Source organism: Sminthopsis crassicaudata, chromosome 4 (assembly GCF_048593235.1).
Source record: "Sminthopsis crassicaudata isolate SCR6 chromosome 4, ASM4859323v1, whole genome shotgun sequence".
Taxonomy (NCBI): domain Eukaryota; kingdom Metazoa; phylum Chordata; class Mammalia; order Dasyuromorphia; family Dasyuridae; genus Sminthopsis; species Sminthopsis crassicaudata.
This window is the reverse complement of record NC_133620.1, coordinates 4368650-4378166: the sequence shown is the minus strand read 5'-3', so window position 1 is coordinate 4378166 and position 9517 is coordinate 4368650.

The following is a 9517-nucleotide window of genomic DNA, read 5'->3' as shown; positions in this document are numbered from 1 at the left end:
TGGAGAGACTTACATCAACTGATGCTGAGTGAAATGAGCAGAACTAGGGGATCATTATACCCTTCAACAATGATACTGTATGAGGATGGATTCTGATGGAAGTGGAAATCTTCAACAAGGAGATGATTTAAACGAGTTCCAATAGACGTGTGAGGGAGAGAGCCGTCTGCACCCAGAGAGAGGCTGTGGAACTGACTGGGGATCACAATATCAGTTTTTCACCTTTTTCATTGTCTGCTTCCCTTTTTCTCATTTTTTTCTCTTTTTGACTTGATTGTTCTTGTGCAGCTTGATAAACAAAGAAATGTGTCTAGAAGAATTGCACTGTTTAGCCTCTAGTGGATTACTTGCTGTCTAGTGTAAAGGGCTGAAGGTTTTGCCAGGGGGAATGCTGAAAAAGCTTTACATGTATTTGGAAACTTTATTGTTTAAAAATTGTTTTAAATAAAAAAGTTTTTAAAAAGATGGCACTTCCCCGCTTCCAACACTTGAGGAATGTGGATGGCCATGTCTGCACCCCGGGGAGATGGGGGCAGATGCTTGTTGATGGGTGAGCCCTCACTGGGTGACACTGTAGTTAAAAGAGGAGCTGCTGAGACACGTTTGCGTCTTGCAGTCCTGAGGACGACCGCCAAGGACAGTCCCTTCCCTCGAGGCAACAAGTCTCTCCAGAGAAAGCTACTGCACATTACCTCTGTACACCTAGAAGTCACCACCACCTGCAGGAGACGGCGGGCCCTCAAAGCAGGGTGTAGACAGTGTGGGGAACATCTAGGGGCTCCTCAGAACTATTGCCGTTGGAACACAGGGGAGTTAGTATTTTATTTCCAAGTTTGTAGTTAAAAAATCATGCTTTAAGGACCCTGGAAATTCATTCATTCCCTCAACTATTTCTTCAACAAGCACTCCCTAAGTACTTTCTACACTAGCTGGGCCCAGGCTGAAATAGGAGGAGGCTCGCACGTTGCTTTCCACAAGGCCTAAGATCTCTCACTGATCCCAAACTTCTCTCAGGAACAAAAAAACCCAACATTGCCCCAATGCTGTCACATGGCCAAGACAGACACAACCCCCTCCAAGCAGCTGGCAGAGCCCCCCACTCCTCAGGGCCATGGGGAGAGGGAGAAGGAGGATAGGCACAAGCAGGCTGGAAGACAAAGCAAATGATGGACTCTGGAGTAGGACGGGAAGAAAGAATATCCAAAGACAAGAAGATGGGTCAGCTGTGCATGGAGAACCAGGGAGGGCTGATGGAAGATGGGTCAGCTGGTCATGGAGGACCAGGGAGGGCTAATGGAAGATGGGTCAGCTGGTCATGGAGGACCAGGGAGGGCTGATGGAAGATGGGTCAGCTGGTCATGGAGGACCAGGGAGGGCTGATGGATGCTCTGTCTATCCTGCTAGGAGGGGACAAAGCAAGAAAGATCCCTCACGTTGGGTGGTCTCCCATGGGAAACATGGAAGGATGTGGAATGGGCCCCATTGGGGAGATGTTGCAAACTGTGGAGATCACAGATCATGGGGAGTATCTGACTGTACATCAAGCACTTGCTAAGGGCAAAACCTGTCTCACTCCTCCGGTCACAGAAGTGTGCGGTCGTACACTTAGAGCAGAAAGGTTTCTCAGAGGCACCAAACCCACAATTTTATTTTGCAGATGAAGAAACCAAGAACGTGAGACCCTGAGTGACTCTGCAGGACTTCCATGGCTAGGAAGCATGGGAGGCAGGCCTGAAACCCAGAGTTTTCTGCGTTCAAGCAAGCACCCTATGTCCACATTGCTGAGCTGTCTGTGGGACTCCCCCCTTCTTGGGATCACCTCTATTAACTAGTCATCCCTTCCCGGTTGCCCCTGTAGTGATAGGTTTGACTCATGATCCATTGGGCCTTTTCCTGGCAAGGATGCCAGAATGGTTTGCCATTTCTTTCTCCAAATTATTCCAGATAAGGAGACGAAGGTAAGCAGGGTTAAGTGACTTTCCTGGGGTCACCCAGCTAGAAGGGCCAAAACCCAGATAAAATTCCGATGTTCCTGACCCACGACTAGTGCCATGGCACAGCAGTGTCAAGCTTGGCTCCAGAAAGCCCGGAGACTCGTCCCACCCCTGACACAGTGGATGTGGGTGAGCATGAGCAGGAAATCCAGTTTTTAATTTGTGAAAATACCAGCTCCAACCCTTCAGGACCAGTATGGAAGCATGGTCTTGAAACTGGGTTGGCTTGGGTTCAATGATTCCTCTGATACAAAAGGGCTGTAATGGCCATGATCCATTCAGTTAACCTCTCAGTGTTCCAGGACACTCTTTAATCCCAGGTGCAGCCACAGGAGTTTCTCCTCTCTGACAAAATGCCAAAAAAACCAACCCCCCCCCAAAAAAATCCAAAACCCAACCCAGAGCCTTTCTCATATAATCACTGGGAGTCTTCAATGAGATGCTGAATGGAAAGTGCTTTACAAGCTATAAAGCACCAAATAAATGTCAGTCACCATTACACCCACAAACCTGAGGCTGGCCTTTGGAATTATGAGGACTTCGTCATTCCCAAGGAGTAACCCATCAAGCAGCGCACTGAAAGGAGAGGAAATCACGGCACCAGAAAGGTAGATTTAGGCAGAAAACTGTCATCTTCAGTTTGTTTTTTTAAAAAAGGGAAATAGGCTCATGGAAGGGCTTCTAAGAGATCCCCTGATACTTGATAGGACAAGGGCTGTTTTCATTAACTTTGGCATTGGGGAGCTTAATAAAGGCATGTCAGTCCAAACAGGATTACAGGAAGGGCAAAAAGGCACAGTTGAGAAAAATCCTGGGCTCTGAGTCAGGAGCTTCCTAGGGAAATTGCCTGTGATGCTTACAGCCTTTGGGGGAATGGTCCATTCATTTAACCTGCTTCAGCCTCAGTTTCCAATACATAAAGTGGGACCATGGGACCCATTTCAGTTGTTTAGGTGAGTGGTAATGTGGCTTAATGAGATAATGAATGTAAAGTATTATGCAATCTTTAAAACATTATTACACAGGATAAGACTAAGTACCATCTGGTACTTGATAGGATCCTCTTCAGGTAACAATAGCTAAAAATGCTGTCATTCCATTTGGAAAAAAGAATTTAGGTTTCTTTCAGGGAAAAACTTTCTCGGAGCCCCACCCTACTTCTCCCCAAATGATTTAGTGTACATTTGGATCTACTTTGCATATGTGTGTGTGTGTGTGTGTATGTGTGTGTGTGTGTGTGTGTGTGTGTGTGTGTGTGTGTTGGGTTTTCCCATTAGAAAGTCAACTCCTTGAGGAAAGAGCCTTCCTCTGCATTTTCTTGTTTAATTGTGTTTTTTTCCCTTTTTATATTTAGAACCCGGCGCAGTGTCATGTATGGCAGTGTATGTCATGTATATTGAACTGCACCGCTTCATCAGTTTATCAAAGACCCAAAGAAAACCTCAAGAAAATCACTTTTCAGACTCCCTGTAGAAAAAGGTGTAGGAAATATTCGAGTCAAAACTAGGCTCTATAATGACGGGGCTGGAAATCATCAGGAATTGGACAACAAACCTGGAGTTTTCCAGGGAGCAATGCAAAGGGAAACGGCCCCTCCATCTCCCCGCTTTGGGGAATAACTAGATATCAAATACTCACTTCAGATCTAGTGGGCTTTTTAAAATTAAATAAATAAATAAATGATGGGCTATTGACATTGGCTCTCCCTGTTCTCGGCCATAGATTTATCTATATCCATAATGCTTTTCATTGTGTACGTGCTGCCTCTTTACTTCCCATGAGTAAAACATCTGTCCTTTAGTACTAATATTCTAGGGAGATTTCTTTATAGTAGCCACATGTGGAACACCATCATCTCCAAAGAACTAAAGCCAAGACCCAAGAAAGGCCAATGAGAAGGAACAGGGTACGTATACGAAGACTGCAACATACCGTCTGGAGGAAGAAGCAAGAGCCAGAAAAGAGAGAGGAGGAAGGTGGTGGTGGAAGAAGAGGTAATGATGGGGGAAGAGGAGGAGGAAGAAGTGTAGGGATGGGAGCTGATTGAGTCACATATTCAGCTCCTTCATTCACCCTTATACATTTACCCTGTAGAGCCCAGAATGACTGAATCAATCAGCCAGGGCTATGAACTAGGAATCGGCAAAGGCGAGATGGCTCCGGGGGATCAATGCGAGGCATTTCAGCTTCATGTGAGAGGAAATCTGCTGGAGCTGCTCAGGGCACTTGGTCCTAACCTGTAAGATTGTGGAAAACGGGCAGCCTTGTTTGGAACCGGGAAACAGAGAAAGCATCTGACAGTGGAAAGTCAGCCATTCCAGCCAATACCCTGAAAGGGGCTCCTGAAAGGAGAAGGAGGAGGGGGGAGAGCTCTAGCCTTCATTTTGATCTCCTCAGCTCTCTTAATAAAAGAAGACTTTCTGACCTTCAGCAGACCAGTGGGTTGGGGCTTTTTTTTTTTTTTTTTCAGCGTCCTAGCAGTGTTTCCAGACAGTGAAAGACAGTGGGGGCCTGGAAACTCAGGACATAATAAGACAAGGAAAGATAACATCTAAACTTTAGAAGGATCTAAAAGAAGCCAGTAGAAGAGCTGCACCATCCCCAGAGGGAATTTCATTGAGTACCCTTGGAAAGTGGGGAAAGCATTTCCAGCAACATGAAGCTATATATTACCCCTTTTCCTTAATGGGGGCTTTGCACTTTCCCTGGCACTCTGCATGTACCTGTGGGGAAGTTCGTTAATAGAGTTCTACGAGAATGTTTTGTGCCAAGCCGCCATCGTACTCTACTGCCCTAGTAAATATTCCTCTCTAAAACAAATTAGGTCTAGCGGACTGATTAATGATAATTGATATTCATGCATGGAGAGAGAAATATACCCATGGTAGCTCCTGTGCTAAAGCATAGAAAACCATCTCTAAGCCCTTAAGACTGCCTCTGGATCCCTGGGGTGAGAAGCAGAGACCCTAAGGATTGCAAGAACAAATCCAGAAAAAAAAAATTTTCAAAAGGATGCAGCTGGAAGTTTTATAACTTCAAGAGAAGAGTGCCATGGCAAGAGCAAGTGATGTCCTTTGACCCAGACTTTACACAAAATGGTCAGTATTCCTGATCCTCAAGGACCTTCCATTCTGCTTGGTACATTCAAATACGTCTCTGATCTTGTCAATTCACAAATTCCCTTTGGAGCTGTCCCCCGCCCTGGTGCTGAACTATAGGCCGGTCCTTTATCCTCTGAGGTTGTTTGGAGTTTTGCATCAAAGGCAGAGATATTGCCAGGAGCCTTTTCTACCTCATTCAGAGATAAGTGAGATGAACCACTCTTGGACACATTTGGGGGCATTTATTGTAATAAAGTGAAAATTCTTAAATGCCCATTATTTTTAGAATTGCCTACCACAAATATTTAGAACAAAGTCTTTTCATAATCTTTGCAATCTCAACATTTGACATATTAACTGCTCCCACAAAAGACAGCTCTTCACCCTCCTGAAATAAGAAGTTCCCAAACTAAGAACGGAAAAGTCAGCAGAAGCACAGCCCCAAGTCCCTTCTGGGGCAGAGGACAGCAGCCTGCCGATGGAGAGAGCGTGCACTAGGACAACCGCACATCATTTCAGCATCTACACGCCGTGGAAGCAGCTGGCGTGACAAGAACACAATTTGACTAAGAGTACTGTCGAGTTCAAATAAAGCTGATGATTGTTCTAAGGCAGGTGTTCTTTTCTTCATTCTTTATTTGGGGAGGTAGCAACAGAGTCTTAGAAATATGAAGAATCAAACCCCTTTTTTTTCTGGAACAAATGACACAGAACGTCCTAGTTTTTCCTCTCTTTGCTGTTATAAATATGTCATGTCTGACTCTCTCAGATCCCATTAGGTTTTTTGGCATGGATTGCCATTTCCTTCTCCAGCTTATTTTACAAATGAGGAGACTGAGGCAAACGGGGTAAATGACTTGCTCAAGAACATACGACTAGTGTCTGAGGAAGATGAGTTTTCCTGGCTCCAGGCTGGGCACTCGGTGCCTGAAGGGGGCCCCAACTGCTCCTTAAGACCCTTTCTGAGTTTGACAAATCAGTGCCTTTAGAAGAGAGTTCTCTTGTCAACCAAAATCTGCTGCAAATACCTGGCAGTAAACATCAAAATGCCAGCAGAGACCCAGACCCACCAAACTTGCCAGATATGTTATTTATTCTTCTTATTTTAAAGAATTGGGCTCTGATCAGAGGCAGCTGGTGGAACAGCCAAGTGAATACACAGTCCAGAGAGAAGAAAAATCTCTGTCCAAATTCTCAGATGCATCCTGTGTGACCCTAGGCAAGTCACTTAAGGTCTGTTTGCTTCTGTTTCTTTATCTGTATAATGAGGATAATGAAAGCATTTACCTCACAGTTCTTGTGAGGATTGGATGAGCTAATTTTTTAAAATATGATTTTATTTTTAAATGACATTTTGTTTTTCCCAAATACATGCAAAGATAGTTTTCAACATTCACTTTTGCAAAACCTTTGTTCCAAATTTTTCTCCCTCTTTCCTCCCTTCCCCTCCCAAGACAGTGAGCAATCTGATATAGGTTAAAGCTTGATCATTCTTCTAAACATATTTCCATATTTGTTACACTGAACAAGAGAAATCAGATCAAAGGGGAAAAACATGAAATAAAAAAAAAAAACAAGTAAACAAGCCACAACAACAATAACAAAAGGTAAAAATACTGTGCTTCAATCCACATTAAGTCTCTGGATGACAATGGCCCTTTCCACCACAAGTCTGTTGAAATGGCCTTGAATCACTTAAATGATGCAGAGTCTGGTATATAACAGGTGGAATATAAATGCTTATTTCTCTAACCATTTAAATTCAAAGAGGAGGAAGAGGAAGATGACCTCATAATAATAGGGGCATTCAAACATATTCAAATGATTATAATTCCAATATTCTCATCAAAGATGCAGAAGGCAACGGCGGACCAACCTGAGTATTTCTAGTAAATGCTGTCTAGAAATCCGCCCTACAAATTTACCCAATAAACTAGTTCCTTCCTCATTTTCTCTTGACATCAAAAGGATACTAGTTGAACACATGGACTCTCAATCAGTTATCCTTTGCTCTCAGTAGGTGATAACTCAGCTTTTCCCCTCCCTAATTCCCCTTTTACTTTGATGCCATGAAACATTACACAGCTCCCATGTGGAATGCCTTCTTCACAGATGCTTCCACTCACCAGATTCTTTATTTTTGTCTTATAAGTCAAGCTTATGGTTCAATAGTCAAAATATCTGCCCAACAAGACAAGAATATAAATGTCATTATCTTCTTCAATTGCTCCCCCATTTGTCCATTGGATACTATGTACAAGGTGCAATATTGCCTTCTGGAACCAAATAAAAGGAGACATTTTAACATTTTACACCATCTCGATATTTAAACCAGAAGCAAACTTCAGCAGTGAAGAGTCAGTCCAGGTCTCAGCAGGTCACAGTTTGGCCCTGGTGGCTCAGAGTGGGTGTAAACAGCAACCATTTCTGTTTTGGCCAGAAGCCCTGAGCCTTTCACCTTCCCTGAGATTTTAAATTAAAGAGACCGTTCTTTGTCTCATTCATTACTTAGTCTTAACTGTTGAATGGCCATTATCTCAGTCAGATTGAGACTTGACTTAAATCTTATCTTGAAAAGGTCAAGATCCCCCCATTGCATCCAGGCCATCTCCAGTCGTCCTGATCTATTTCTGGCTACTGGACCCAAGTGGCTCTGGACAAGAAAATGTTTCTGGTGACCTTCCCCAGCCCTCCCTCACTTCGGTGCAATTTACTTGCAAGTCAGGGTATCCTGATGTCACGGTCTGCTTAGAGAATGAAGGAGAAATGACAAGGTAAAGAGGCAGACTTGAGGCAGAATATCCATATCTTCCTTTGACCCAGAGTTCCTGTGTGATTCTGACCACGTCACTTAGCCTCTTGGTATTCTGGGGACTAAGTGCCAGAGAAGATGCCTTCTCAGACTGAGAGCGGCTCCTCAACAAGAAGTCCCAATCCCAAGAACATCCTCAGTCCGACCCCCAGCCTTATAGTAGACGTATCACTGGGGAAGATCAGAAAGGCTCGTGGTCCGAACTGGCTTTGGACCGGGAGGAAAGGCAGGATGGGGATGCAGCATGTAAGGATACAGCCAATCAAAAAGCAAACCTTAGAAACAGTTAACAATTTCACTTCTAGAATTTTCTGAATGTTGTGTTTCCCTTTAGTGAACAAAGAAAACCATTCCAATGCTTCAAGAGCAGAGACATTTTGAAGCCTCTGAGGAATTTAGTTCCGTAAACAGTCCCACTTAATTGCTTTAAAATGCAGTACATATATTAGAATTATTAAGCACCAACTACATACAAGGGGTTATGGTAAGTATTGGGGATACAAAAGCAAAAGAGAACTTTCCAAGAGTTCACCACCATTTGGATCAACTTCCTGAAAAGCTTTCAGGGGCTCCCTGCTGCTCTTCCGCCTTCTACTCATGATGTTTAGCAGTGACAGGTCATGACCTTGTCAAAGATGAAACATGGTAAATAATTATTTATGCTTTTAAAATATTTTACTATTAATAGAAATGAATAAATAATATGAGGACATGAGAAACTGAATATGGGAAAAGAAATTTCTCCAATTTATTAGATGCATATGGCCCTCATTTATTTCACTTAAATCATGAGAAGATATATAGTCCTTGAAGGCAGGACCTAATTTATTTCTTCACATCCTAATTTGTAGCCCAGGACCAAATTCATGAAAGTTCTTAATAAATGCTTATTGATTAAGAAACATTTAATAATAAATGAGATAATTTAACTATTTTCAATAAGACCATATTTCCTCTACTGGGAACATAGGAAAATTCCAAAATGTTTTTTTTTAAATAGTCATTTTAAACCCAGAATTAGTTTTCTCTCCTTCTGGCAATAATCAATATTTTTCAATCCAGTACAAGCCTGTGATGCAAAGCCCAAAGCTGCGTGTGTGTGTGTGTGTGTGTGTGTGTGTGTGTGCACGCAAGGTGGGGGTTGTGGATGCAGGACCTTTCACTCCATAGTTAGTGTTCTTCCTACTGTAACTGATTACCCTCATTTTACAAATAGGAAAAGTGAGGTGCAAAGACACAGAGAAAGGGACTGTGGCTCACAGAGCTAACAATGGGAGAGCTAAGATTTGATACCAAGCGAGAGATCACTAGATTATAGGATCACAGACTCAGAGCTAGAAGAGGCCATCTTGTCCAGACTACTGTGGTAGGCAGTATAGCATAGTGGTTAGAAATTTGGATGTGGGGTCAGGAAGATCAATCAACCAATCAACAAATATTGATTAAACATCTGCTATCTGCCATGCACCATGCTGGACACGGGATGCAAGGGCAAAGGATGAAACAATTCCTACTCACAAGGAGCATGTGACCCAATGATAGAGGTGCCAAATATTTATATGAAGACTGCAAATATTAAATGCATCATGTGTGTGTGACATTGTATATAC